We start from the raw sequence: 24,657 nt of genomic DNA on the forward strand, positions 1-24,657 counted from the left end.
TAATTCCAGTCCTTTGTAGATTCCGCTCCTTTAATTTCTCATTAGTCAAATATTTATCTTTGGCATAAATGACTTGTCCCATTATAAAGACGTTCGTAATATGTTACGGATTTTTATGCAATTTCACGAGGAATTTTGCTAAGCGAATCGTATTAATAAAATCGACTCGTTGAAAGACTCGTTACGCAAGGCTGAAACATTCTGAGCTTGTGAGCAAAGCGAGAATCTGTAAATAACGATATAAGAAATTTTGCATATTCTATTTCGAGATAATCTTAACGCGAATTACCGGTAGAGTCATTACTTCGTGACAAACAGTTTGTAAAATGTAAAGATCGAATAAAAGCCACGAGTTATCACGAAATACTGTTTTTAAAGCATGGTTTAATCGCTTAAATTTAAATAGCAGGAAAAATTCAGAGCTGCCAAGAGAAAATTGCGATTTAAATCCCATGATAATTTGGAATAATCGAAATGAACTGAAAAATAAAATAAAATGAAACATATGCATTTTAACGAGTGGACCTCGCGATTCAATTCAAATACTCGTTTTATCCAGTGAAAGTCCCGCCCAAGTCTCGAACTTCTTTCATTATATCCAAGTTTCTAACATGTTAATGTAAAAATCGGGAAATGTTTCGTGATAGAACGTGCACGTTTAATTGCACAACGCGTCTGTTACGTACTGACGAGGAATGCAATTCATCGCGCAGCTGTCTACGTTGCAACTAGTAACGTTAATTAAACAATTTTGACGATGAAACGTAGGCGCCAGTGCGCTGAAATATTTGCAAATGCAACACGGCCAGTAGCAACGAGCCGTCAGAAATTATTAAGCTCATCCTCCATCGCCGAGTGAATCTTCGAATCCACCAAATCCTTTTCCAAGTCGCTTTTGAGCGATCTTAATTTTGAAACTTCGACTCTCATTTTCTAGTTTCACAGCAATAGATTCTGTTTCCAATATTCATCAACTAGACTATAATATTTTCCAACAAGTTTCTAATTTTGTTCCGTTAAATCCAATTACCTTTAATTTCAATTACCAACGAGTCAACATACCCTGAAGAAATATTCCAAATTCGGCAAGAACGTCAAGAGCCGTAGTAAATTACGACCAATTAATTACGTAATCTAGAATAACAAGTTTCCTTTATGGATGATCCAGCACGTAGGAGGAAACAACTATAAATTTTCAATTCCAGCTGATCAATCTAATGACTCGACGATTCTCGTTGACATCGGAAATTCTAATCCCTGTGATCGACAACATCACTGTCTATATCTCATCACGTCAGTGAACTGCTGTATATAACGCTCCTTTTCATGTCAAATATAATTCAATAATAAAAAGAGGAGAGAAGTTAATACTCGAAGATCGTCGAAAGCTTTTAAGCAATAAATTGTCTGTTTGATCGACAGGAAAGATTGAAAGAGGAAATCGCATACGATTGGCACGAACGCAGAGCCAAAGGGGGAACAAATCGCGAGAACATCGGGGAAAAGCCCTGCTTCAAACTCGCAGAAAAGTATTCGAATCTTTTCTTTGGAAAGAGCTGCTGGCAACTTTTGATTCGCCGAAGTTTCCCTGGCGAGAGTTCTGCATCCTACGAGCAGATTTTTTCGTTTGCCCGCGAGACATGCGAATTTTCATCGAAACGGAACACCTTTCCAGAAACCTCGCCTTCTATCTGCAATTTTTTACCTGTGTTTCGAAAGAAGATAAAAAGCCGATAATCGATCTTTTCTTTTTATATTTTCAGACAGTCACGGATACTTTATACTTCCATTTGATACAAAATGCCAGTAAAATATAATATTCAATTCTACGAATTTTTTCTACATTCCCGCGCGTTTGCAAACTACACGTAATAAATTTAAATCATTCGTACGCTTCAAAATTAATAATAAATGCCAGCAACTAACATCTTTATATTTCGAATTGTAATCAACGAGTTTTGATCCACGGAATTATTCTAAAATCGATAACTTTATCTAACAATTACTTAACTCTGTCCAATCGTAATTTCTAGGGGCATTGATCTCCTCGATATCGCAATACCGGGAAATACCTGGACGTTAACCGGAAAGAGTTAACATAACGATAAAATGAAATTATAATTCTCTTCCACATCTTCTTGAGAATATTTCTTTCTCCAAGTTGCGTGTCCCATCTCTCGTTATTGGTTATGTGTCTAGTGATATCTTTCTATCGGAGGAATGATCATGTATCGGACGATAATTGTACGACGTCAATTATTGGATCGCGAGAAATGCTCGAGGCGTTAGAATCACGTGTATCTCATTATACATCGACCGCTGTCCCCGTTAGATGAAGACGGACGTCAAGAAACATTAATGATACACGACATAATCAATGGCTACAGGATGTGGAACATGTTTATTAGGAGTATATCAGCTCCAGAATATTCCCTAGAATGCTACATCATCGAAATTAGCATTACGTTATGCGAAAGAAAATGGTCGCAGGAAAAACTGAAAGAATTTGTTGTATAATTTATGTTGTTGCATGAATAATTGAATTTTATTTCTTTTCTAGTAAATATTGTCTGCTAAGAACATTTCTATAGATCAATAATTTTATGTTGATATTTATAAGATATTTACGTTGCAACTTTACGTTACACTGCAAAGTTTACGCAATAAATATTTCTATATTGCAAATTTCATGTTAATAATTGTAATATCCAGCACAAATTTCGTACTAGAATTATTATGATCGTAGCATCAGTACTTAAATATTTGATACGGAAAGTAATTTTTCATGAATCAATAATTACCAATAATGAGTTACGAGATATTACTAAATCTATAGACAGTAAGTACACATGTTTGCATATCCTCAAGAGCAAACCTCGATCACTTTATCTCATTTTCTGCTTTTCAGTATTCGCTTCTGGTTGACGAAATTTTTCTAGCGAAACTATTCAAACAAATCACTTAAACATATGTAGAAAAAAACTACAAATAGAGTTAAGACAAAATTCGAATGCAAATATTTTTCAGGATAAAAAAATAGATTTAATATTATTTCATTGGTGTGTATTTTTATATTGCGTTTATCCAGTGCCAAAAATATTCGATTTTTTTCGGTTCAAAAATGAAATAAAAAGAAATCGTCAAATTTCGCGAATCGTATTTCGAAACACAAATTCTTTTCGCTTTATTTTTCTTTTATTCTGGTGTTCTTCGAATATCCACGTGTTTCTTTTTGAGAAAAAAAATTGTTTTATGTGATCAACAATGCATTTAATATTTTGTGTAAAAACAATCCGTTCATTGTTACACCGCGGTCGAATTCTATTATCCGACTGAATTAAATTATCCGAGTTTGATATAAAAGTCTAAAGATTGTTTTTGTTTCTTTTTTGTTGCGACAGAAACTCGCGCGAGAATTGAGAAATTTGCGATATTTTTCATGTCAATAGATGGACTACACTCTAGAAATAACTCACTGGGTTAGGAAAATGAAAACGAAGGCTATTTTCCTTCGATGGGACCGGTAGTACGAGAAAAATTCTCCGATTCTTCCAGGGAAAGTTACAATATATTACGTTACAAATAGAAAATTTATTGGATAAAGTGTTGCTTTGTGGAGTTCAAGAAATACCTCGATATTTCCAAATCAATTTTCGCGTCTCGCTCTTTAGTTTTTGCCATTTTATATAGAACAATATATGATATAAAATAACAATCCTTTTTAGATAACAAAAATCACTTAAATCTTTAAATTTAGGATTCGTAAATCTTATCGCTGAATTTTTATATTTGCATCTCATTTAAATTAACGCATTAGAGAGTACCAGATATCTAATATTAAATAAAATTAACTAAATTCGTATCCAATGTTTATTATTCAAATCTAGATTTGTTAATTTTAATATACGTAAGATAGGTTTCTAAAACATAGTCCTCAATAATACCGAAGAATATTATTAGAGGAAACATTTAACAAAAGAAAAATTTATAACGCAGAAACATTATTTCCTTCTGTCAGTTTTCTTTCTATCCGGAAAAGGTGGGTTTCTATGTGTTCTTCGTGTTTCTAGAGCAAGGAAATATAGATGTATTTTTTTGGTCGTCGCTGATGGATTGAATAAAATGGAAAATATCGAACGGCCAATGACATTATTCGTTATTTCTTCTCTGTTGTTTCGTTGTCCCGTCTCTGTTTTTTTTCCATTTGCTACACAGATGAACGAATGAGAAGACCTTAAAGTATTTTCGCTACATTCCCCGCCAACTGTTCGCGCGTATGAAGCAAATAATGCTGAACTTCGCGAAAAATAAAAAAATAATAGTTCATCGAAAGGCACAGAATTATTTTTATACCGTGATATTTTGATCTCATTCAATATCAGATTGATTTACAATATCTCGCCACTTTGAAAACAGGAAAGACTATTTTTTATGTGAAATAAATTTTCTCGAGGAAATATATAAAATTAAAGAATGTGAAAACGAAATGATTGATGAACCTGAAGAACGAACCTCGATAAACTAAGAAATTTTATTCCACAAGTTTCCGCTAGGAAAAGTGAATTAAGCGAAAACCGAAGAGTCGAAAATCAGAGGAAATATTGTTTATTAAAAAGAAATTATATTATCCTACCGTTTTCTTTAGAGAATCAAATGAATGGAATATAAAATGTGGAGCAATAAAGTAATAAATGTGGAAGAGAAATAATGTGTTTTTTATTTTTAAATTTTAGAGGGACTGAGAGACTGGAAATATTGGAGGAAGTATACGTATATTATACTGTAATTTATATTTATGGAAGTATTACTTCAACATTTTATTACGATATTATTTTTTGCTACTTTCATCGTTATATTTCTTTCTATATTGGTAGAGCCATTAAAAGTATTTTGATAAAAAATATGCTTTGAATTTTATGTAATAATTAAATGGAGATGTTTATGCAGATTTTTATAAAGAAGTGAAATCTAAATGAGAATTTATTTCACTTATTAAATTATAATTATAGATTGTAACATGCCCTTTATTTTGAATAATTATATATTTTTTCATTCCATGTATCCTTGCACTTTTAATAATAACAAACATTGGTTGACAATGTCTTGTACTAATGAATGAAGATGAAATAATTCATTCATAATGTTAATATTATCCTCCAACCTATTTAAATACTATCTATCTATTATGACAAACAATAGAATAATAAGATAAAATGATAAAAGCAATAAAATGATTCATTTACAATACTAATATCTTTCATTTATTTATTATAATTGCAAACAATATTAATGCAATATCAACTTGCTGAAAGGTTCAGTATATTATAATTCTAATAATGTTCTCACGATTGACCTGTACTACTTACCACCTGAACCACTCAATTATCCATCAATTACTCGACTAACACCTAACCTACTATCACCCGTTACGGTATTTCTACTCTATGCATACAACTACATAAGACTAAATCAATCTCATTCGTTACATACAACAGATCACGAAAATTATACGAAACCTTTTGAAATTTTATTAGTACGAACTTTCATTACAATAAATGTTCAAATATTTTCATATTTAATTGTATATCATCTCGATCGATTGTATTACAGTAACGTTAGTAATTGAATTCTGATTCCAACTATCTATTTATCTAATTATCGCATAGTTCTACTTTTCACTCTCTCCACTCCAGAGAACATGTAGAAATAATTAATTAAACAAAATAAATATTCCTACAAAAAGAGAAAGAATCTTACCTTGTTACACTTCCCACTTTCTCTACTCGACTCTTCTCATTCTCTCTCTCTTTCTCTCTCTACTGCATTTTTCCATCACTTGCGCACCACACAGTGCGCAGAAACGGTTAACGAAATCAACCAAACACTGCAAAAAAATAAAAAGATATATTCTACTATCCAACAATTTATTTACCAAATCATTCCATAATCTTACCTTGTCACTTTTTTTACTGCACTCTTCCATCACTTGCATACCAGATAGCACAAAAAAGCAATTAATCAACCACTGCAAAAGAGTTAAAAAAGATGTTCTCCTATCCAATGACCTATTCATCAAATTATTCCATAATCTTACCATTTTTCCCACTTCATTATTTCATCACTTACACGCAACACGCACAAGGAGAAACAATTAACAAACCTTTCAAACATCACTACGAAAAGGAAAAGAAATATTCGAAGGGGTTAAGATGAAGCGCGCCCGATAAATTGAAAGCGTTCGACTCGCGGCGTTCGACTCGCGACGTTCGGGCTCGTGCGGCTTCGTGTGAGGTCGGCCGAGATCGGGCAGGGCCGAGTGAGCCAGGTAGCGCCGCAGCGCGGGTAGTTTTCGTGCCTAGCTGCTCTAGCTGCTCGTTGTCTGGATTGTGTGTTCGTCGTGCTTGTGTTCGGCGGTGGGTGAATTCGCGCGAAAAGCACGCGCCTCGAAGAACGTGCTTTGCTTTCATTCATCTGTCGGCGGTTATCCGCGCATCTCACCAAGAAACGACGAAAAATCGGCCCGGCGATACGCGTCGTCTCTTCTCCTCACTCTTCGACTCTTCTTCCTTTCTCGTGCTACACGGCGGCCTCTCGACGGTTAGTCAGTCAGTCAGTCAGCCAGTCGTATTCAGTGCCGGTAGATGCGCTCGTTGTGCGCTCATGCTACGTCCTGCGCTCGAAAAATTACTCGCTGCGCGTGTCCAGCTATAATCGAGACAATTCGAATTCATATGTGAGTCGTATATCTTTCAATATCTCTCGTTCGATCTCTACATCAATCGAGACTATCAGATTGGTCCATTAGCTCGCGCAGTTTTTCGTAAATCGTGGAAACTGAAAATTCTTCGTGTGTTTTCATTCATTCTTTGATTAGAGAGTTTTCTTGTTTCTTTACAATAATTAATCTGTGAGTTGTATGCTTCTTGTGAATGTGAACATTTCTACTTCTTCACTATGTACTATGTATTACAATTGTCGCGAAAATGTTCAGTTTTACGTATGAAGGATTTGGTTATTTTTTCTCACAAGCAAGTTCATATGTCGAGTTTTGTTTGTTTTGCGAATCGTGAACCGTAGAGCTTCTCCATTGTGTATTTTCATTCACTGCTTTTGAATTCCTTGCGCCAAGAGGTTCTCGTGTTTCTCTTTTTCAACATGAACCGGTGTATATGTCGTTACAGAAGACATCTTTATTGACATGTCGATATAAAGCTTGGTATTTCACTGTTAATCTACAGGAAGGAAGTAAATGTTATCGAACAATGTATAACACATCGGATAGGAAAATTTTGTGAGATAAATTAAATTTGTATGAATCGTACAATATACAGTACGATATAAAAATATGGTATTATCGATTAGTAATAAAAATTCGCCATTAATAAGTTTCGTTCGACTCGTATGAACTGTGCAACACATAAATCGATTTGAACATGACATTATCGATTAACGTAAAAAATTCGATTTTATGACATACTTTCAACTTCCGATGAAGTTATTTGCTAATAACCGAAATTCGTTTAACTTTCATATTTACAGATTATTTATGATTCCGTAAAAGAAACAAGGCCTATCTACAAGATTTTCGTAAAAAGAAGCCGTGGATCGTATTGTAGTAAATAGAGAATAGTCAATTCGCATATGAACTTTGAGTGTCTCGATTATGCGTAAGTGAATCGCGTCGTTCATCGCTCGCGTTGGGATTTTCTCGCGTTCTAACCTTATTTCTTTATCTAGTGGTGATTCGAATCGCGGTCTCGACGTGTTTTTGTGCGTTAGTGCGTGTGTGAGTGTAGCGTGTCCTATTTATATTGCAGTGTGCGTTGATACACAACGCATGTCTAATTAAGGGAGAAATTGCAGATCATGTGAGTACGGAAATTTCGACTTTATTCTCATATTTTATTTTGGACAGAACGCACGCGAGACACTTTTTTTTGAATGGCTCGTTCGACGTACTGAACTCGTAGCTTATGTTATTCTTCGTGAAAGATTAAACGCAACTTCTAATGTTTTGGTTTTGATCGAAGCGAACTGTATTACCAAAACAAAGTCTGTTTACCAGTATAACACGTAGTAATTTGAAACGAATCTGAAAGTCATCTCAAACATGTAATATATGTGTTAAAGACCGTAACTTGTGAAATACGGCTTAGTAACAATTTTTACAAAAAGAATTTTACTCGAAATTAATTTAAAATCAATCTGTAAATGTATATACTATATATATACATACATACATATATGTATAAATGTATATACGCAGAAGTTACTGGACATTATCGTAAATATATATCTAGTAAAAAAAATTGGTATAAATTAGTATAAATTATCTTGGAATAGAGTTTACACTTTGGTCAAGTTTTTTTGGTACCTTTGTTACCAAGTAAGTCTTTGGCTTTATCACGGAAACTGTTTAATATTCCTATAATATTCGTCAAAGTTTATTTTAAATTTGGAATGATTATAGTTACATACTCTTCTTACAAAGCAATGAGAAATTCATTCTAAGTGACTCACATATATATTTGAATACTGACTACAGAAAATTTTTATGAATATATTATGCGTGTTGTACAAAACAGTTTGAAATTGCATTACCAGCACTATAATACGATACCACTATCATGATTGGTCTCAAATTTCACTAATATATTCATGATAGTCCTGTCTTATTACTGTGCTAATGGCAAATGTATAACACACATGGCAGAAAAGAAAATTTAAAATGTAAAATTTCAAATTTTAAAATTAAAAATTAAAAATTTAAAATTTTAAAATTCAAAATTTAAAATTTTAAAATTCAAAATTTAAAATTTTAAAATTCAAAAATTAAAATTCAAAATTCAAAATTCAAAATTTAATATTATAAAATTCAAAATTTAAAATTTAAAATTTTAAAATTCAAAATTTAAAATTCAAAATTTAAAATTTAAAATTTTAAAAATTTGAAATTGATGTAATTATGAATTTTATTTGAACTAGAAATTTTTTACACTATATAAATTTGTATTTTATATCATTTATATCATTATATCATTTTTACTTTATTTTAATTTAATTTAATTTATATTTAATTTCTCGTTTACTTCTAATTGCTCTGTAAAGTTATATTATTTTTTTGTACTTTATATTTTATACATTTTCTTTTGTCCGCTATTGTATATTGATGAAAGGTTTTTCTAGCTGTTCGAATATTTTTGTGATCCACTGTATCTCCTAGTTTTTGCTCTCTATCATGTAGTTTTCTTAGCCTCGGCCTCGTTCGATCACAACAAACATGAAACGTCGTACTTTTCACCAGCGGATGGTAAATACGAGAAAAAGGGAATAAGTTGCATATGCTACGCGGTTTTTTATACGAAAGCGACGAGGAATAATAATTCATACGCGGTTGCGTAACTTTCCCACGGCTTGTCACTTGTCATATCTTTACAAATGTCAAATATCGCAATTATAGAGACGTTATCGTTATGTATAGAAAAAGGCAATTTCGATGTTACAGATATGCCAAATATAACGATATAACAAAAACAGTTGCATGAACCAAATTTTCTTGCAAAATCCTATTTAAATACGTAAAAAATAAACAATTCTCTAGCAGATCTTTTCGTAGCATATAATTTTGAAATTTACAAAAGTTCATCTATCGTAAATCAGGATTATTAATTATCTGTATAACAAAAATTAGGACATGTTTTCAGCAAAATCACATCGAAATGTACGACATTAAATATATAAATTGCTGGATTATAACCAAAACGATCTACTTTCGTTGGACTATTTGCTCTTTCTCAGAAAACAAACATTGCAGTATCTTGAATATTTGTTCAATATATTTCGATTTCCTTAAACAAATTATCCATGATATTACATATCTCTGTGTTTGTATTTATAATTATTATGTTGGAAGAAAATTATGTTCAATTAAACTCTAACTAAATCAGTTGTAGACCTTCTAAAAATAATTAAGATTTATAATAAGATAAGAAATAAAGAATCGCGTTTTTCTTTCCTACAAATTTATACAGAGTTTATACAAATTTATACGAGAAATTATTATCTATGCTAACGCTTCTGTTCATCAACAAAGAACATTTTAATTTATAATTTAAAGCGGTGTTTGTGTCGATATGGTTTTATAGTACGTATCGTATATAATTTATATAATTTAGTTGTGCATTTACACCAAGAGCCTTCTCTTTGCACTGCGTATCTCCAACAAGTGTCTTGCGTGCGTGCTTTTCCATTAAGATTTAAAATTGTTAAAAATACGCTACCGCTCACAAGTATTTCGAGAATTACTACTCTACTTGAAAGTAAAGTCTACTTAATCACAAATTATAAAGTAAATAATCATAAAAATAAAATGTATTAATAGAGAAATTATAAAGATCATGCAATTATAAATTAATCGTTAATTGAAAGCTACCTCGAATCAAAGAGCTCGTAAGTGCTACCGTGAATTATTAATTCATCGTTAATTCCTATACGTTTTGGATAAATTCAAATTTCGTTACCATAAATCGACAGAAACGTCGAAATACTTATGAACGGCTGATGTACGTATAATGTAAGTTAGGTTAGAATAATGATATCAATGCTGTGTGTCACGTAATCGCAAAACTTCAACAAGAACTGCTACATAATTATTTGAACTTAAAAGAAAACCGGAAGTACCTATACGGAGTATACTGAATAATGGAAATATGTAAAGAGCGATGACAAGGTAAACATTAGCTTCTTTTGTCTAGTGCGAATATAATACTTGTTCTGTTTCCGTTTTTTTTTTAACGTTAATAATAGCGTCCGAAACAAAGTGTGGATAACTAATTAATTATAACTTTGTTCGGTAAGTGGATATTTTTTATAGTATTCTGTCGAATCATATCGCTGAGATCAGATAGTATTCAGAAGGCAACGTATAATTAAGTTTTCCTTGAAAATTTTAGATTAATGATATTTCTATATACATTAGAAGTTTTACATTATAAATATTTCTGCGCTACGATCTTTACATTAGAGGTATTTTTATGTCGTAAACTTTGTACTGGAGATATTTTTCTCTCGTAAAGTTTGCATTGAGAATGTCTTTACGTTGTAAATTTTTCAATAAAAATACTTCTCGTATTGAAAATTTTGCTCTAAAAATATAGCGAAGGATGTTTCTATATTGCAATAATTTGTAATAATTTCATATTTGGAATATTTCTGTATTGCAATAGTCAGTCATAATCTCATACTTTTACATATTACAAATTTCCTATTAAAAATATTTCTATGATGGAAATTTTACATAAAAGGTATCTTTATAGCAACGATTTCGTATATTTGATATATTGCAGTGTTCATGTTAAAAATACCTTCGTGTTATAGACGCTATATTAGAAACATTTTCGTGCTGAAAATTTAATATTATTTCATAATATTTATTTCATCAAAATCTCCATATTAGAAAAACTCTGCATCAGAAAAGCTTGCATTTAATTCGAATTAGTAATACGTTTCATATTAGAATCTCTATTTTAATTAACTTCGTCGTGAGGAGTCAAATACGTAACATCAAAAGCAGAGCAAACCAAAGTTTATCTTCCTCTGTTAATCTCTCTGCTCTTCTACAAACCTAATATTCGTTTAGTTCTCCCACTGTGTATAATAACATTTGAAACAAAGTGAGAATAATTAATTGCCATTAACCTCGTTCATTTGTTAGACTCGTTTGCTATAGCAAGACTGCTATTGCGAGAAGCTTGTACGAGATTGTTTGAAGTTATGAAGAGGATGTATTGTGTTCTCGGAGACGAAGTCCTTTCGATAACTTTCCCTTGTTATCCGCGTTTCCGATCTCCTCGCCTGCAAACTTATATTTCTCCGGCTGTTTTCATTTTTCTGCAATTTTCTTCAAATTTATACTATTCTATCTTTAGTTTCGAAACTTCCTAAATAAGTGAAACATCAGTTTGCTCTTTCCTTCTAATTAGTTAAGTTTGTTATTAAACAAATCGTGATTCATGCTTTTTAATCAAAAGACGGCTCAGGAATAGAACATTCGTGTACTATAACTAATCTAATAATATCGTATATTATAATTAATACAATACAACACAAATATATTTGCCTGGAACCATTATTTGCGATAAATTAATCAGTTGATCCAGAATTACTGTTGTATTAATTTTCTATGTAAACCACGGCCGATTAGCATTAACACAACAGGCGATATTACGAGCCAAAATTATGCGAATATCTGCGAATTTCTGTATTAACGAGACAACCATACCGGGTAGAATTTTGACGATTATACAAATTCATAGAAACACGTCAATTACCTACATAGATTCGTTGTTAACGGAATGTTAAAATCTAGTTTGAAGATTTGCCAACTACTTAAATTTGTCTAATTGCAGATTGGGTTAAATTTAAATTTCTCTATTTAAGGCGTCGTTCTCAAGAAAATAAAATTGCTCCAGTGCACCAGCGCGGTACATTTTTAAATTCATTTCTCTGGAAAACTAAGCGTTTTATAACAAAATTTTATTCTGCATTTTTTACCCATTTTCACATGCAGAACAACCCCCCGTCGATTAGTTTCTTTTGTTCAGTCCGGGATTAACCAAGTTTAAGCATACTCGACGAATCTTCAAGCTCGATTTTCTAAAAAATATCAGGCTCCGGACGAAAAAAAGACCTTCTACATTTTTCATTTACTTTTCCATGTAGGTTTGCTTCCATTTCGGTTTATCAGTTCGGTAACATCCTGTGTTACGGTATATAAAATTCACGTGACAGGTAATATGTTAATGAAACTGGAAGCGATTTCTTTCACCATGTGTCGCAGGAGATTATGGCTGGAGACACGAAATCGTGAATTACATAAGCTCGTTGGATTTCGATGGACCGTCGAATTAGAAAAAAATGCCAGTTCGTGACTCTTGTTAGTAATCGATTCGTTACGTAACCACGGCTAAAGGCTGCGTCTGCCCGTTCACTCCATTTGTCGATCATCCAGTTCGCTCTTACTTGGAAATTTGCTCGAGCTTCTTCTACCGGAACTGTTGAAAAAGCTCAATTTGTTCCAGTGATTGAATATTTTTTGATAAAAATAAGTTAAGAGAGGTTCGTGCTGAAAATTTCAGGACTTTTTCTTGAATTTTCATGGCATTTGAGAAAGTCTTATTGCGTTATCCCGACCTTGGAATTGAGGGAAATTTTATGACAAGCTATTTTGTATTGGTTTCGAACGATCGTTGGAGGTTTTATGGGAAATTTGTAGGCTGAATGGGAAATCAAGTTTCTCTAAGATTTTTCTACGGCTCGAGGAATAGTTTTCGCAAGTTTCTGATCAGATTTAGGAATTTTCTTTCGACTATGTTGTTTTGGAATATTTTTCATATTTGAGAACAAAATTTTCTCGAACCTTACCACAGAGATTATTCTTATACTTTTGACGAAATTTTATGCGAATTCTGTATTTTCCCCGAACAAAGATATATAACCGATATATCCAAATCGGAATTGTACGTCACACTTTCGAAGCCAAAAACGATACGCGCGAAGCGTATTATCCTGACTCTTAAATTAGTAAACAACTTTGAACCTAACTTCAACTGAAAGTCGTAAAAATGGAAAATACACAATTACCATAAATTTCAGGGTTGCCAGGGAATTATAATAAATCTTAGTTTTCCATTCTCTTCCTGAACGGTGATCCCAGCTCGTAACATAAGTTGTCCAGTAACTTTCAATCGATTTAGCCTCGAAGATACGCAGAATTTTCAACACATGTTGTGCTATCGCTGAAAATTGTTCGAGTATTTTTCTCGTCACCTGTTTTCTCGCCTGTTAGTGGTATTTCTGTTTGATTCGTGTTAATGCGACTGCATCGAGCATGCAACACATCGGAATTGTCTGTCAATATGTTCGACAACCACTTCAAACTTACTCGTATTTGGCACGAAAAGCTTAGTTTCTCGTGAAACGATCCTTCACGAATCATTATTCGTATTTTCATCGATCGTAAATCGCTACTATGTCGTATTAGATAGTAATCAACGTTCTAATATTAATACAATCAATATTGGTTTTGTATTAATACCTAATATTATAATATTCGTCAAATTAACATTAATTTAATGACGATTCGTAGATATTAATTGATAATTAATTTTACAAATCACCGATGTTTGTTTTTCACCGATAGGTTAAGTAAATATAGTCTAGTAACTTATTCTCGTATTCTAGGGAATTCCTTTTAATTTCCTGCTCGCTTTTCTGTCGATCTTTCGAATATATCGCGCGCCGAGGTCTCTGTGATTTCCCAAGATGAAATTCTAGATATTGCTTGGTAATTGAATGGATTTTTTTTATTTCTTCGTACGTACTAGCTATTGAAGCAGGATAGAGGCATGGAATCTCTTCTCGAATGATAGATTCAGGTCATGTTTCGTGATTGATCTTCTGTTTGAAGGAGTTCTCCTTGCACCTTCCCTTTAAAAATTGAATTATGTAAATGGAATATATATCGGATACGTAGATATCAATTATATCGGGACGCTATTTTCATTGCTTATTTTCTGATCATGTTGCCCAATGACCAAAATGTATCTCCTCATTCAAATAATATTAATTCAAGTTTATATCGTTACTCTGATTATACAGACAGAAATAGATCAAAGTGCAAGTGTTAGTTTTCATAGTGGAAGGAATTTTATAATAAAAAAACATTATTTTCGTCGATCTTTTTTTTACCTTGAAACCCAGCATCGCACGTAGTTGAATTTAACTTCACTTGCGTTTTCGTACGATATAAAAAAATATTTTGCCCCTGTAGTACACTGCAAACAATTGGCAAACGACCCACGTAAACACAACAGTCTGCAACTTTCCAATTTCAACGAATTTATAACTTTGTAATGGTCGAAGGTTCAAAGGTAAATTAATTCCAGTCAACTTTTTCAGTACTTGACATTTAATTTTTATATCGTAGAATGTCGAATTATGGGAAATATCAGAAATGGTTGCGTCGAATAATACAATAATATTCAAAGAATATTTTTAGTTCCCACTACTCGACATACGGAAACATATAATCGTCGTACATTCTAGTTAAATAACTTTGAGTTATTAGTATTTTCAGTTGGCAAGCATCGAAACTATAACTTGCATCTCAGCATGATACACTCAGCTTCCGTGAGATATTTGCGTATGTTTCGCTAAGGCGCGCTGCATTCTACGTGAGAATAGCTCTATATGAAGGAGTAGGCGAATGAATATGAAAAGCCGGTAGGGTTTTAACCATTCGTTGACCAAAGAACGAAATACTGTTAGTCTTTCTAATGCTCAACCAACTGACGTTCATCTAGTTTCCACTAGGAAAGCGTTTTAGGTTTTAATGGTGGCCACGTTGAAACTGTCGTTTAATGATTTAGGACACCGGTCTGCCCACTGAGACACGGAAGTTTACTTTACAGTACCGTGTCTTTGATGGATTTATTTCTAATCTGATTCCCAAGTATATTTAATTACTCGAGCGTAGAAATATTAAATCTGGCCTGGATTTTTTTATCAATATTAATCGAAATGTTCACAAGTTCTCAACTTTTGAGAATGTTGAAATATTTCTATTCTCTGTCACGATTTTTTATTCGCCAGTATTTTTTTATTTCTCCGATGTTTCAGTATTCTCGGCATCTTAACTTTGGTACGTTTCCTGATATTTTTCTAATCGACATTTCGAATATTAATTTACCCTCGAGTAGTGTTTCACATGCAATTATTAATATATTGAACAATATTATTAAAATAAAACGTTTCTTAATGACAACACTAGACAAGTTTTCATCGTCGAAATAATGCAACATCCGGTTATAGTAATATTTATAGTAAACCGAATAATTGCTCGTAGTTATTGAAAATTTCAATTGTCAAAATGTACTACCAAGCTTGAAATATGAATTCCGGATAATCTCTTGGGAATGCACACGTGCAAAATTGATTTGGTACTTGTGACGGAAGCACGTGATGGTTCCCTTACGTGGGTATATCGTCTGGGGATTTCCATGTCAAAGGGAGACGCCATGTAAATCTTGTACGGCAAGGACTTTTGTATTTATTGAATGTGTCGAAACACGCTGTCGACGACAAACGGTTAACAGAGAGTCGCTTCTTCTCGCGTTTTAAGGTCGTCATAAATATTAATCCAGGCTTTTGTAGAAATTTTTCCGTCTGCAGTCCTCGAGCATCGTTTACTTTCTTCTAAATTCACGCGAAATTCAGATCTACCGACATTCCCAATCCTTCAATAACAAAGTAGTTGCTCGATTCGATATTTCACCGTGACTTGAAAGCAAACAGATGTTGTATTTGCTCTCTTCAAAATTTTGCAAGTATATTTCACATTTTAGGATTAGAGATTATCTCTTTACGAGTTAGAGAATTTCTACGACGACAGATAAATTACAAATAATTTAAAATTATAAAAGGAAGACACATAAATTCTCGTCCATAATGTTACAGGACTAAGAAAATAGTTTCCAATAAGAAGGAAAAAATGTTTCTCAAGCAACGAATGCATATTTTCTAAATAAACCAGCCTTCTATCTCACCAACGCACTCATCCATATAAATCACTTTTGCAACAAGGAAATCTGGTATCTGTGTAACATAAATCAGCCAAGAACATAATCGTTCGTTGCAACAGGGTTGATCATCGAGAGATCTCGAATCGACAACGATGTATCGTCAGGCGCAACAATGTACCGTTGCGTATTATGTTTTCAATCGATTGCACGTCGCTTCGTCCCTGAACTATGGACTTCAGTGCAAGTTGAAAGCGAGTGTATCGCAGTAACAAAGTTTTCAACGACAAAGTAGATATTTTTAATACATACGATCCCTCGTGGACTCGTGCATCTCGCAAACGCGCACCGCTGTTATTTCCCGAGTTTTATTTATCGTTTTAAAACGGTACGCTCATATTTTATCTCGATTCTATCAATAAATAATGTTTCTACTAATCTCTAAACCTTGTATCTTTTATCACACAATTGCTCGTGTATATGATATTAATGTTCGTGAAGTTGCCGAATAGCTGCCGCCTCGCCGATTCCGACACCCGTGAAATATATCGAAGTCGTCATTTTGACAAACTTTTTCCTCTACATACACAACATACATGGTCGATTTTAGTTTTCCGTCTACGTGTATTTCCTTCTTGTGTTTTATTCAAAATTGTCCGAATTATGTCTACGTTGATGTATTCGCTTCATCATAGTATCTATCGCAACTGTGTTAATAGTACGAAGCACGAAAAGAGAAAAATCGTTTATGGAAACAAAAATTCCTAACAGGCCTGAAATAAAATATTAAAATGTACATGTATCTCAGTATCACTCCATATAAAGTAATATATCACGATGGTACATTATATTAAATAACATATTTCAGTGTCACCCTAAATATAGTTCGGTATACGAGATATACCCTAGCAGTTTGCTATATAAAATATCGCGTTATTTCAAATACGACAGTCCTCGTCTATTTTTGTCAATGCTTTTCGTTCGGCTCGTTCATTGAAAACAGCCTTTACGCTGTTCGTGTCTACAATCGTATGTTTCACGTTTCTTTCTCTTTCTTCGCTACACCGTGAAACTACTATTTTCTTTTTTTTTTCACGAGGTTTTTGTTCGCAACTTTCTGCCATGGTATTATTCATTCGCATGCGCGAATTCGTCGCACGAAAGAATCGCTTCTGGGCTCTCCCTCTCTCTTTCCCTCTTTGTTTTACCAACGAATTGGATCAGACCACGTTTTCGGCACCTATGGCTTCTTTTCCTGGAGCTTCTGTAGCTGTACAAACACTTGTTTCGCTGGTAGAATCTAAGGAAGGACGGTTCTACGTGAAAAAATAAATTGAAGAGCTTTTCTTCATTTAACTTACAAAAGTTTCCAATTTTCTTCGTTTATATAGAAAGATTGTTAAAAGTTCGCCTGAATGTTTGCTAATTCACAGAGCATGAGGAAAATTCCTATTTTAATTTCTACCAGGATATAAATATTTCTATCACGAACACGTATGAATAATTTTGTAGTATTGCACGGTTCCGAGGGAAAATCGATTTCCTTGGAAGAAGAAGGTGTATCCAGTCAAAGTGGAAACCCGAAAGCTGACGTATCGTGTACGGTGTACACGTTTGATCGATAGTTAGCCGCCAAGGGTGACATGTGGTTTACCAGCACAATGCTCGAGCATATCACGGCTCAACACCGTCCAGGATGTGGATAATGCGAGTGTACGAGTAGATTTGATGCCGATAGTAGACGTGTTGCTTCTATCCCTCGTCTAATTAGTCCTTTAGTCAACTTTGTCCGATCTTCGCGTCGTTATCTTGATCCTGTAGCTTAACAATGGGAATCTAACCTTCCTTGCGTACATTGACGCAATTATAGTACACTTTCTACAAAATAGTTCAACAATTGGGAATTTCCTATGAGAAAAATAACTAAAATATTTGTATTGTTCCATTTTTTTCTTCGTTGAAGAAACACTTATTCGATCAAAATATTTTTCATTAAGATGAATACGCTCAGCTTTCTCGTTTTATCGAATACTAACACTTCATCGGCTTTTTGTCGCCGACAATCTTTCTCATTTTTTGAGCAGTAATTTGTTACTCAGTACTAAGGTAACTTGCTCAGTTGCGTTGCTTTGCAAGCTCCCGCAGTTCTATACCAATTTGAAGAACGTACAAAAAGAATGGTATTGCAGAGTCTAAACCGAAACAGAGCCGGCGCCAGGGAGAATCTGCGCCTGAGCTGCCGGTCGAAAGTGCTAAGATACTTCGCCTTTTACTTGCCAATTCGAAAGAAATATCACAGAATGCGTTTGAATAAGCATCAAGTTTGAAGAAAACGAGAACGAACTTATTATACCGAACATAGTACATTCGTCGAGTTGTACATTCTCCGATCTTTTGTTTACTTCTCACAAGCAAGGGCTATTCGCAGGAAGAGCTGAATTTTTGAAATCTACACGAGAATTCAGCTGGGGATAGAAGTACGACTTTGCAAGCTATGGGAGTTGGAAAATCGTAATCTGGATATCGCGTTCGTCGCGTTTTCTAAACTAATAATGGAAAGCCGAGGCGAGATTTCATAACTGCGGATTATCTGATCGTTTTACGCTCGCTGGCAGTAAGTGAATAAACGCATACGTGATCGCAATACGATCCTCGGGGACCGACGATAAATTAACGCGGACCGGTTTTAGACGACTTGAGAACTCGGCCTTCCGATCCTCCTGCCAGTTGCACCAATTCGTTTCGCAGATTTATCTGCCAACCGACTCTCCTTTTTTCCTTGCTGATATATCTTTTTCTTTCTTCATCTTTCCTTTGTCGAATTATCTGCCTTTGCTCGACCAGGTCCTAATTTATCGCCGCGTAAACTGGGACGCCGTGTGTTCGTAGGCCGTCGTTCGAGTGGATCTTTCATAATTATTCCGCGACCAAGTAGCGTTATCACCTACTCGAGCTGACGAAAGGAATAAATAGGTGAAACTAAAGAAAGAACGCGAAGACAGGTCTTAATGATCTGTAATTTCTAAAACGAAACTTTTTCTTTTCTGTACGATTGTTTTATTGTACGTAGAACTACTAACAGTAGAATTATTTGATAAAAGATTGTAATAATTTTAGGTAGAAATGCTTCTATATAATTCCTTAATTGTATTTTTTGCAACTATTTTACGTAGAATTACTAATCGTGGAATTATCAATGATTGGACTATCAATGAACTATTGGATAAAAGAATGCTATTTTCTATATAATTTTTAATTAATGGACGACTAAATATACCAAATGTTATTGCAAAATTGACTAGATAGACGCAAGCTATAGTCAGTCTATGATTAACATAGTTGAACTTGTATTTGTACAAACTGTTTGCTAATAGTATGCGGAGAACTTGTCCTAACTATCGTACGACTTCGCGTTACATCATCGTCTTCGACGAATGAATTATATATCGTTTCTGATCTCGATTACATTGGTAACTCGTCTTTCAGGCGAATCTAATTATCGTAAACGACAATTGCCATCGCTTATTCTACCAGTCACAAGCCAGAGAGCTAATTTTCATAGCGTGCGAAGAGGTTATTGTCCAGCAGCTGTGTTTTTATTCCTGTCGTTTAGTCGTTCAGTTTCTCTCTCAATGACAATCCTCGGATGGGCCGTAAAATTTTATTCGACTTTGTCTCTATAAATCAACGCGAGAAATATACCGCGTCAATCGACAAAAGGAAAGAGGAACGTGTCCTCAAATATGGAAAAAATATTGGTGAAATATAATGCACGCTGAACGTGCATCTCGAAAGTGACATAACTCAAACAGGTTTTTAAGAAAAGACGAGAAACTATTTGGAATCTTACGAACAAAATTATTCTTTTTACTAACTAAATTATTTACGTAACTTTGGCGACAAGCGTAGATTCTAGAAAAGAATGATTATTTTTGTAATTTTCTCTCGTTCCTTTTACGTTCTTCTAACGTAGAAGCAAATTATTCTCAGTCGTGACACTTTCTATTATGCAGTTAGAACGGTAAATAAGTGGCCGAGTAAGTGGTTGGACTTGGATTCGCGAGCAGGAAGCGCGGTCGTCGTAGATTATAATTTTGTTTTGATCGCTGGAGAATTTTTATACTCTCTCGGTGTCTGGCCATTGACTGGATCTACTTAAGAATGTCTGGTTCGCTGCGCCTGTTCCTACTTATACCGTCGTTACTGGCAACCTGCGTCATGAACTTTAAATAAAAGGAAATTTTACCTGTTCGATTTTGCGTAATTTTTATTTCATTATTCTCTGTTATATTATTTGATCTATCTCTTCGAAATATAAATATTTCAATCGATTGGTATTAGGTAAAAGTTTCTTTCGTTTTATGAAGAAATAATAGACGCACAATGTCTTTTTATCTTTTAATTATGCACGAATATAATAATAGAAATAAAACGAAATGGATCACATCTAATTCAATAAAATAATATAAAATAAAAATTATTGTTCATCTATTATCACCTTATGAAACGAAAGACACTTTTCGCACAACTTAATATTTAAGATCCACGATTCGAAAGAATGCACTGCTCTAAGCAGAATTTTTCTGTTCGACGAATGCAAAGCGTGAAAGAAGAGACAGCGGATGGATTCGTGTTAAAAAAGGACGCGAGACAGGACGAAATATAGGTAGTCACGTATTTAACATAGAAGCTGCTTTTATCACGCTCATTTGCCAAAGATTTCATTCCTCGCTGAACGCCGTTGAACCTTTTATGGTTCCGTGATATTCCAAGCGTGCAGCTCGAATTCCAGCGAAAGGAAAGCAACAGGAACTCGATCTGGCAAAAGATTATCGCGTCGGCCGTAACGTGACAATGAGAATCGTTAATACGTTTGTCACACACGGTGGCTCATAAAAATATTCGAACGTTTATCAATGAAATTGTTCACCAATGCGTTATATATCTACGTTATATGAAACTGTTGGTTTATGCATTTAAACAGGAAATTTGAAAATGCAAAATTGCACGGTGTCCAAAAGTGTCCGAAGTATGGTGCTTTTTATAATATTTGCCAGATGAAATAATTTTCTACCGAGGTTCTACCCCTTTAATTATATTCACAGAAATATAAATTCACGAAAATATTCGCAATTCAATCGAAACGCAAACATTTGGAAATGTATGTAGAAATTGCGGGACACTTATTGCAAATATACACTGAGTGAAAAGTTAGTATATGCATAGTAGTCTTAAACATACAATTAGCGTTAAAGATATTCTTGCTACATATTGTGGCTTATTAATATAGCGAATAGTTGGTAGCGAATAATTGTTTGTTAATGATAATTGACTGTTCAAGCACTTGACGATCTCCGCGAATCTATGCTTCCAATAAATAGTTTCTGACTTCTACGTACATTTTCAAATTCTTCTCAAATTTTTCCAATATGACTGCAATAGTCGTGTTTCGTTTCAGTGCCATTGAAATTTCACAATGTTTTGTATAATATATATATCGAGTCAGCGTTGGGGTTGGGGGCGTTTAACGAACAGAATTTGACAATTAACCGCGACGATTAGATACTAGAGGTGCTAATGACAATAATCTTAGGTTCAATAACGAATACACGGTCAACGGGATAGCAAATGCGCTTACTTCTCCAAAGTCCAAGTGGAACTGAACTTACTTGTCCACAGACCAGGTGGAACTGAACTTACTTGTCCAAAGTTCAAGTGGAACTCAACTTACTTGTCCACAGTCCAAGTGGAACTCAACTTCTATCCCTTTCTATGTACCTCTCTGTACCCTCTGGGTCAACTATATTTTTAAGGAGAACTATACAACTACGTGATACCTCTGTTAGTTGAAAATGTCCATTCCGTGACCGTGGCTACGTTTAGCGACCAGATGTGTCATTTCGAGCTCAAGCTTACTGTCATAAATCTCGGGCAAACATACTCGGATTATATTATTTAAGTACAGCTATAATAAAAATCCTAGGCTAAAGAATTGGGGATTTTCCCAAAAATTCCAAAGGAAAGGTCCCGATGTTCTTTCATCTCCGACATATACATATAAAATATTCTTAGGAGTGTGCGAATACCTCCATGTGCCAGTGATAAACATAATAAGATCTGCATCTGAACTCATTAAGGAAGAGATATTCTTTATCGGCTTTGTTTCGCGAAACGATCTCGCAACCGGGAACTCTTATTGTCTAATTAGATTTTTAGTCGTCCTGCTCCTTTCTTTTCACGGTTATTCCAACAATTTCTCGTGATTATTCGCAAAAGCTTCTGGGAAAGAACGTATTCAGTTTGCGGGTGATGTCGTTCTTTGTTGAGATTAATCATGTCGGGTCAAATTAAACGGCTGGCTGGTTACGTACAGGGTGATCACGTTTTAATGAATTAACATTCTTTTCGGAGTAAACTGTGAGAGTGTAGAAACGACAGAAGAGAATAGCGTTTTATTTGTTTTATACTCCACATAGCGGAATATGTAAATTTTTTAACATCCTTTATACCTTAGTTTTTGGTAAAAGGGGGGGCGAATTTTCATTTTGTCGATTCTCATGCACGCCAGCTCCAAGTTTTTATTTAGACTGCATTTTTGCTTTTAATAAAAATCCCGCAATCTCGAATTTTATTTAAAAAACAGGACGATTTTCAATTTTTTTTACGTCATACGTACGTAATTTTCCGTCAAATCGCTTTTCTGCCAAATGTTTGTGAAATTTGCATGTTTCATAAAAAATCGTGCGTATTTTCCCACTGATATCTACTCACCGTTGAAACAAGAATTTTTAAGGTGAAATATCGTGTTTCTCGATGCGGTGTCGTAACATTTCGTCGAAAATGTAATACTTCGCCAAAATTTGTAATTCTTCGCCGAAAATTCACAATTTCTGTCGATAATGTATATTCATCGTTAAAAGACGATTTTTTATGATTAACACGTTACATGGTTTACGAACGTTAATGGGCAACGCTGGTAATGATAGCAAATAATTCGAAACTGTGAATGAAGCGAACCACGATCGCGACATATTAGCATAATACAGATAGATGGCGGACGCAACGGTGCAATTATATGCAATTAGGTTCGTCGATTAATAGTGATCGATACAGAATGGATTACCGTAATTATGCCTGATTATATACACTCCTGTACTGTGATCGATGTTTCCTCACTGGTCCATGTTAACTCGTATACTTGTTTTTCCACGTCTCGATAATTTACTCACGATCGACTAAGCTGGATAATTATTTAACAATTATTTAAGGATAATTACATTCGTTAGAGAAATTTCATCGATTTTACGCTTCGAGGGATGTTATTATAGCCCGTGAGAATCGCACTCGTTCGACTGCGTGTGTTTACGTATTTGATGAAAAGCTGCTTTTTGCGCGATAACAACGGCGCTGCGTCCCAATTCCTCGGTTTCAGAACGCTGATGCAGAAATTGCGAAAAAGAGAAAAATCTCCCCTCGTTCTTGTAACTTTTCAGGTAATTTTTCAATGACAGCGATATTATTCGGCTGCCTGTGAGCCTGTTCCAACGAATAAATGTAAAAAAAAGAGCAGCTTCCCTTTATTAACCTAGAGCAAAAACGTAGAAAAGAAGATTTATATAAAAGACGTCAAAGCTTTTAAGGGAATATTTAAAAGTCACGAAAAAGGCACGATTTCGTGTCACCTTTTTATCGAACGAACATCACAGTTTACATCGATCTGATAGAAAGACGAAAAGAAATAAAGATCGTCTTTATTAGTCTTGCTTGCTATAAATGATTGTATATCTATACGTTTTTCAGATTCCAGGTAGATTTGTTTCAGTTTACTTTCCACAAAATTGGAAGTAATTTAGCATGAAATCGTTGAATCGATAGAATCCTTGAGCCAATAAGCCTGAAACTGTAGAGGATTTTTGACTGCCGAGACGAACATCGTGCAACAGAGAAAGGAGCATTGGTTCTTACTGAAATAGGTGTAATTTTGTGTGCTACACTAGATTAGCCGCGTAGTAGTGACACATATATGAGTATGAGTGTGTGCAAGTATGTCTCGTAAAACAGATGAGACAAAGAGAGTGCT

The 24,657-nt window shown here is 34.2% G+C and overlaps 1 long non-coding RNA gene across 3 annotated transcripts in view; it reads left to right on the forward strand.

Moving 5' to 3' along the window:
• The first annotated feature begins 6,342 nt into the window (after positions 1-6,342).
• Positions 6,343-24,657, forward strand: part of LOC126925355 (uncharacterized) — a 47,730-nt gene continuing 29,415 nt past the window's right edge. The window contains exons 1-2 of one of the 3 annotated variants that reach the window (XR_007713882.1): positions 6,343-6,907; positions 7,540-7,868. This is a non-coding gene — a long non-coding RNA (uncharacterized LOC126925355). Of the gene's footprint in view, positions 7,869-24,657 lie in introns of all 3 variants that reach the window. The other 2 variants (XR_007713881.1, XR_007713880.1) reach the window with 2 other exon arrangements.

Source organism: Bombus affinis, chromosome 16 (assembly GCF_024516045.1).
Source record: "Bombus affinis isolate iyBomAffi1 chromosome 16, iyBomAffi1.2, whole genome shotgun sequence".
NCBI lineage: Eukaryota > Metazoa > Arthropoda > Insecta > Hymenoptera > Apidae > Bombus > Bombus affinis.